This window comes from Etheostoma spectabile, chromosome 21 (assembly GCF_008692095.1).
Source record: "Etheostoma spectabile isolate EspeVRDwgs_2016 chromosome 21, UIUC_Espe_1.0, whole genome shotgun sequence".
NCBI classification, from domain to species: domain Eukaryota; kingdom Metazoa; phylum Chordata; class Actinopteri; order Perciformes; family Percidae; genus Etheostoma; species Etheostoma spectabile.
The window spans coordinates 7497712-7505310 of record NC_045753.1 but is presented as its reverse complement, the minus strand read 5'-3'; the positions used below and the strand labels follow the sequence as shown (position 1 = coordinate 7505310).

Genomic DNA, 7599 nt, shown 5'->3' with positions numbered 1-7599 from the left:
TAGATAGATAGATAGATAGATAGAGAGAGTGTTGTCTCGTGTCCTATGATGGTTAACGAATTTAGCACTTCAGCAGAGATGTTCATTTCCATACGGGTTTGGTGGCTTGATGCTTAACGGAGAAGTATGGATTTGATCCGTGGGGGTACTTTGGTGACTTAACCCGACCCAGGGCAAGTCTGATGAAAACTGCTCAAGTGAGTTGTTCAAAACCTTTCTTTTTAGTAAACTCTGTGTACACAAACAGTGTTCTCAATGCTCCAGTTCATGTGTAGAGCCCCTGGTGATACTTGGAGCAAAGTTTACTGTTGTGTTGAGCCTTCTTAGTGTTTTAAAAATAGTGACTTTGATGCAATCATAGTAGTGAAACTCTCATTGAAAAAGCCACGTGACCGAAAACAAGAATACGGTCAATCTTAAAAGTGGTGCTTCCGTCCTAATTATGCTTTTAAACGAAAGTTTGACTCACAAAAAGGCCCTAGGTTGCATTTTGGCAAACAACTGCCAGTATAGTTAATCAGTTAAGCAGTTACGCTGCAACCAGTTATACTTTACTGGTTTACTATCAAAAATAAACTGTAAAATATAAAATGCACCACATGCTGTGGGTTTGGTTTAGTTTCATTTCAATATCTAATTTAAAACATCAGCGCAGAAGTAAATAGGCTCTGGGACTTTAGAAATAGATAAATGTCAGTACTGGCGCAGCATTTTATTATCTGACAGCTAAGCAGATTATGATCTAGCTTCTGAGCACATACGCTTGTTGGGTAATGTTTGTCTCTGATGAAAAATAGAAAACATCAGGTCATCACAGCATCACATTCAATAACATAACCAATAGCCATTTGCCAGTTCACAGGAGTGCATCCATAGATGGAACTCGGAAGAAAAAGCCATAGCTTTTACTGCTATCTTGAGCCTTATGGCACCAGTTTGTCAGTTTGTAATTTGTGGAAGTGTTTACTGTATTGTACTATAGATGTGGTATTGCTGGTAAATATGAGGATCTAATCTCTAAAACCTTAGGCCCTGCTTTATTCCAGTAGCTCAGTCTGTAGGGAGTTGGGTTGGGAACCAGAGGGTCGCTGATTTTCAAATCCCAGTACAGGCGCTACCAGGTGCTCTTGAACAAGGCACTGTACCGTTACCCCCCATCCGCTCAAGGCACTGGTCCAGCACTGACAACCCACTCACTCTGAAATCTCTCCATTTGTGCATGAATAGGTCCTGAGCATGTGTGTGTATTTCAGGCATAGTGATTTCTAACAAAACAGAGTGTAAATTGTAATTTCCCCACTGGGGATAAATAAACAGTATAAATTATTAATATTATTATTTGTTGTTTTTCCCACAAAGGCTTTGTTTTATTACTTCATCATTGAGGAGTGTTAGTCTTCAACGCACAACAAGTCAAGTATTCAACAAAGCCACAAACTAAAAAAAAGAAGAAGATAAATAGTACTTGCGGCACTTTTACAGGTTACGAGTCCAAAAGCTGGCCCAAGGAAACTGAGGCTGGAGGCTAAGGAATTAAATTAGCCATCAGGGAAGAATATGAATGTTTGAGCTTTTACAACTGTTGCTGTGGCTTCTGCTTTAAAAAAGGCAGAACTTTTCCCCCTTTTTACTTCTTAACAACCTCAGTGCAATTGCCATACCTTTAAACCCTGTAATAACTTACCCTCAGAGCTGGAGGTATTTCATAAAACAAGCTAAAACAAAAAGTGCATGTCTGTGTGCGCTTTGTGTTGCATCTTGCTACAAGACAAATTCCCCTGTTGGGGACAATTAGGGTAAATTGTTAAGTTAAAATGGGGCTTACTGTTCAGAGACTAACGCAAACCTCAAGTCAGAGATGGTCAGCACATTTTACACATATATGAAAACTAAAATATTGACATGAAAATGACAAAACCACTTCCATAAATAAGGCCATAAAGAAATGTTGGTAGCAGTATTGACCAGTATATAGTATATAGTATAGACTACTACTTAGTACAGACTTTAAGCTACATTTGTAGCTACGTCCTTCTGGGCTCAAGTACAAAATAAATGAATAATGTAGATTTTCCAAAGCAGCCAAATAGAATTATCCCTTCATTCATTGTATGCGCTTTACCTGATGTGAGATATCAAAATGTCTACTGTAGTAAAGGCTTGCTATTCATTCTGAGGAAAGGAAATTGTTGAGAAGTAACATGTTAAGAAATGTGACACACTTTAATCTAGAATTACCACTAGGCCTGCACAATATTGGAAAAAAATCTGACACTGCGATATTTTTGTTCCCCTGCGATATATATATATATTGCGATTTGAAAAAAGAAAAAGTAATTTTTAAAAGATGACTTATATAGCTCTATTTGGGAAAAAATAAATCATTCTCAACTACTGCGGTGATTTTGTAGGGGAGTGCATCTACATAGAAGATAAAAATGAAAAAGGTTCTTTTCTAACGTGACCCATTCTTTGTTAAACTTTAATGCTTTACAAACACCAAAGTAAGTAAACACTGTGAAAATACTCTTCTAAAGTAATTTTGGCAAGGGAAATTAGGTAGAAATACACTGGTTGGCTATGACACCATTGTATTCATATGATACTATCAATCCAGGCTAAAGTGTATGACAATGACTGCAGGTTGCTTCCTCTAAATTTCAGGTTTTGGTCAACTAGCAGGGCCAGATCGTTAGTTTGATCATGACCTGCACGTCACGCGAACTAGCAACAAACTGTGTATCCAAGAACAATTAAATCCATGTAAATGACGTTAGATCGGACACAGACTTCTGTTATAGATTAGTGTTACGTTTCCAGAACTCGTTGCGGCTCCGAACTGTAACATTAGTTTCTTTTGGCTAACTATATTAGCTGTAACCTGGCTGGTAGCAGCTTTCTCACTTACCATTAAAATGGTGAGTGAGTCAGTGTAAATGGTCTATAGATTGATTTCCCTATGAAGAACTTTTTGTTAAATTCATTTTGTAGACCTGTTGTAGATGTTAAGTGCCCTATAGTTCCTCAAAAAATACAGTTCAATCACAACTAAAAATATGCATCATTGTGTGTGAATAGAGGTGCGGGAGGGGGTGAGGGGTGGGGGGGGGGGTGTGTGACTGGTTATCTTCCTTCATAAACAGGCAGAGTGACTTGGGCAGCACATCACTAATGTTGTTACAAAGGCAGGCCTGCTGCAGGGTTGTTTGTGTTGATCTCTCTCTTTCTCTCTTTTGCCAATATGTGTTTTCAGGCAATGGGGTTCTGATGTCGGAGTTTGTCGTTACTGCACAACGGGCATCGAAACAATGAGGCAGTGTTGTCTGAGACGTCGCTCTTCTCTCTCACAAAATCATCCAGTGCACTAACTACCTACCTATTCACATCTATGAATAGCTGCACACTTACCACATGAGACGCTAAATGTTCACTTGTGTCACAGGCCTTAGGATGTCTGCACATTTTGTCATTTAAGATTAAATCACAATTTTTTAAACTTTCTTTCTTATTAAAAACTGAAATATGAAAATATCTGACTGCAGGCCTATTTGAACGCAGGTGATTTGGCTTACTTCCTATGTTCCCAAGTTTCGCAATCTCCTCTAGCCTGTAGGGCAGGGTATCTGATTTTGATAGCAAGGTTTTGGTACCAAAAGGATTATAGTTTTGATAGCTTTTTAGGAATTTAAAACATTTTTAATGAGAAAACTCTTTTTTTTATTTAACAAAAAGCCTCAATTTCAAATGTTAACTGTCTATTCATACACAAGCAGTCATACAAGAACTTTGACCTGAATAATATACAATTTTAGGTGATACCACTTTAAAACTTTGATACTTAATGCTACATACAGGAGATTCCAGTCAGTACCAAACAAGTACTGAGGCTGTTCTGACTTAGTTGTACTGACCTGTGAACTTGTTTGAGTCTCAAAATGTTTCTTCTCCAAGTAGGATAAGAAAGACATCAATTTGTCATAGGGGTTCATGCATATATAGACATGATGGTGATATCAAAACACTTTGCCGCAATTGCAATATCATGACAGCATTGGTGAGCATATCCTCAAAAAAGAGCTCTAATTGAGCAGCAAAAGCATAAGAACATGAGTTCTACATGTACATTTCAGCCCAAGCATAACAATCTTGAAATCACATGTTACAGATGTTAACAACCAAAACAAGTTTAGCAAAGGAAGTCACAAGTCTTTCCGCACAGACTGAGAAAAACAAACCAGGAAACTGGTTTAGAAAGAGAATGAAATAACAATTTAGTGGTGCTTAAATTAAAAAAAAAGTGTCAGATAGCTGCAGTATGGCAAACCATTTCTGGAGAGAAATTAGGCAGTACCTTGACTAACACTGAATAAAGCATTACTGGCATATACAATAGGCCACCCTGTATGCTTGATAACAGTTTCAGCTATCATGATTTGACAGCGAGATAATGTCCAAAGCGGATTCAAAACAGCATGTGATCTCTGTGTGACACATCACTTCGAGATGCATATCTCCTGTTCACAAGAATCTGAAAGTATTTGTGGGTTTATATTTATGTCCATTGTAATAATCTAGCCTAGTAGGGCCCAGGAGTCCACAGTGACCTACATATAAAGGTGTTATACAGTTAATCCACCCGACCATTTCAAATAGATGGCTTTCCAGAGATGCTAACTTTATTCTTACTTTCCCAACAGAGTGCTGCTGTTCAGACATGCAGTGTGTACTGTTGTGGTGAAATGCATTGAAGAGAGACACAAGGTAGTCCAGCATTCCTCTCTACACGCCCACACTAGCCAGATATGTATCAAAATTAATCGGGTACACAGAGGGACACAAGTCCTGACAGCCACGCGATTTCACCACGAGACACAAAACAAAAGCACAACCCAGAATTAGCACATAATTCCAGTTAGCAGCAGCAAGGTAAAGGATGTGGTTCCTACCTGGCCTGGCATAAACTAGGCTGTATGGAAACCAGGATTGTTGCTTACCTGTAGAACTAAATCTTGGAGGGGCGTTTTCCCATTTCAGCAGGACGGAGCGTTGAACGGTTCTGTTAAAGAAAATAAAAAGCACAGCTTTAACAAAGAATAACAATATCTTATTCTGCCAATTTCTTTTTTATACGAATTATGACGTTGAGCAGCAGTGTCGGTATTAGTGTAACATTGCATGTGCACAAAGGCCCTCATGGAGTGAAAGAGGTTAAAAAAAGAATAGTGAGAACTGATAATATGGGTTAGACGAATCCACGTTGCAGGAGGCCTTTCTACATATGTCATGGGGCAACAGCCTACAGCTGTCACTGTCCAAAACACAGACATGCTAAGCTATTGTTAGCTTGTCTGGGTGGGAGTTAACCTGAAGTCTAAACGCACATTAAAGTGAGACTGTTAGGTAAAAATCACAAACAAACGCCACAATGAACGTGAAATGTTACCAACTATAGAATAACGTCCTTAATACTGACGCTGGCTATGTTGGAAAGCAGTTCGGCATCCCTGTTGACTGCAGACAGTCAGACATCCCAAGTTAGCTAGCTAACGTTAGCATGCTATGTCTGCCAGGCATTACAACAAACCGCTAGCTAGCTGTTCAGCGTAGTTTCTGTCTGTCACGTTACGGTTTTCTCTGATGGGGAAGCTATCAATATACGCGACGCCATCAATGTAAACTTACTAAATGTATTCACGCTTACTTTTCATGGTCGCCACTTATGTGTTGTGTCTATAAGGATAAACGGCGTTGACATCACACCGCCACTTCCGAACCACAAAGGAAACTTTAACCGGAAAACCCTCCTCCGCGTGGGACGCAAAGACCCACTTCCTTCACGACACCTTTATAACCAGTCTACTACTAAATTAGCTACTTCTCTGTAAGAGGAGGTGTACAGCAGAGTCATGTCCGCATATGTCTGACACAATAATGTCTCTAATATTAGCCTAGATGTAGCATTTAACGTTAACGTGAAGAAAAGTAAGAAAATAACTGATAGGTAGATGTATGCAGCTACAACTATACACACACCCTGAACAGTCTCTGTCTCCATCTAGTGTCAAACTACATGTAGTCTAGGCTACTTCAGGAGGCAAATGGTTGTGTCTGCCTTTGTTACTGACCATTTTACCAAAATAAAGTGCATTTCAGGGGATTACAATATTAACAAGAGATTCATTTGTTGAAAGGGTTTTTATAGTAGCCTACTTTACAACTACTTCTGTTCAGTTTTCACATAAAGAGACAAACTGTTCATTTCCTACTGTCAAGCACAAAGGACTGTGGGCTAACTAAAATGCATAACTTTACCGTTTTATGCTTTTCAACCTATATTTTAACATTGAACAAGTGTTTTTTATTAAATGTGGAAGGGATTGACATATCATGAATAAAAACATAAACTCTGTGGTAGGTCGGGTTGGGGCAAAGAAGTTAAAGTGTAAACTTTAGACCACTGCTACTACTAATAGGCATTACAGTACATATTCTGTGTAAGATACACATATGAAATGTTTGAAAGCTTTCTTGATTGTGAAATAAAACATTTAAAAAAAGCTTTAGGTCTGTGATTGCCTAATGACTTTTTTGCAAGTGGCTTTTGAAATGTTGTTACTAATTATTCTAAAAGGGAAAGAGAGACAAACTCCTTAAACAGTGGTGTTGAGTTTGTTGATTTCTACAAGATCTCTTCAAAAGAACTGGTCATTTTAAATCCAAGTTAACATTCCTTTATCATTTTTAGTTTTATTGAAAAACTTCACTCTCCATATTTCTTTAATTGTCTACAGTTTTAAATCAGTAGGCCTACATTTTTATGAAAAGGATGGTCTCACATGCAAAAAGACAAGATTTATGTCATTTCATGTTATGTCTTCCAATAAACACATTTTATAAAATAAAATAAAAAAAAAACATTATGAAATTTCTTGGAAATATGGGGCAAGTAATACCAGTGATTAAAATATTATCAATAATGTTTAAAAAAAATCAAAACATATATTAATTTCTGTTATGTGTGATTTAAACCTATAGAATTTAAACCTATAGAATGTAGGAATGTTCCATGACCTCATAATCAGTATGAATTCATTGTGACACATTTAGAATCATAGTGACTCTTCTAGAATCATCTTCAGAGTTGCACTACTCAATCTGTCTGCACTATTCACATGTGTTATGATCATCTAGACAGGCTTGTTTGATAGAGGACCAGTTATCTAAACATTTTAACTCGCTTCATCCAGGATTTTAACCAATTCACTTCTTGCTTCATAAAAATAAAAGGTAAGTTACCAGCAATTGTATTTCCTAGCTGCGAATTAATTAAATTTTTCAATTGTTCCTACTGACAATATAATATTGGAGCAGATTAGCTTTGAAAGTATTGTGTATTTTAGGATATAGCTAAAACATGACATTGTCTCCAATTTGAAACCCTGACCTCTCCATATTGTCAAAGACGAGATATTTACCCTTTACCGTAAAAGTGATTTTTTTCCAGTGCAAGACAGTCTGACAAGTCCTGTAAGCCAGACATTAACACTTGGTTTGATAGTGGATTTCCAAGCTTTAGCTATGGTATATTTAGCTTGTAAG

The 7599-nt window shown here is 37.6% G+C and overlaps 1 protein-coding gene across 1 annotated transcript in view; it reads right to left on the bottom strand.

The window, feature by feature from the left end:
- mrtfab (myocardin related transcription factor Ab) overlaps nucleotides 1-5604 on the bottom strand; it is a 60287-nt gene extending 54683 nt beyond the window's left edge. The window contains exons 1-2 of the mRNA XM_032502083.1: nucleotides 5444-5604; nucleotides 4995-5056 (exon numbers count right to left, since the gene is read on the bottom strand). The gene's annotated coding sequence lies outside the window, so the exon portion shown is untranslated. The remainder of the gene's footprint in view (nucleotides 1-4994; nucleotides 5057-5443) is intronic.
- Nucleotides 5605-7599: the final 1995 nt, after the last annotated feature.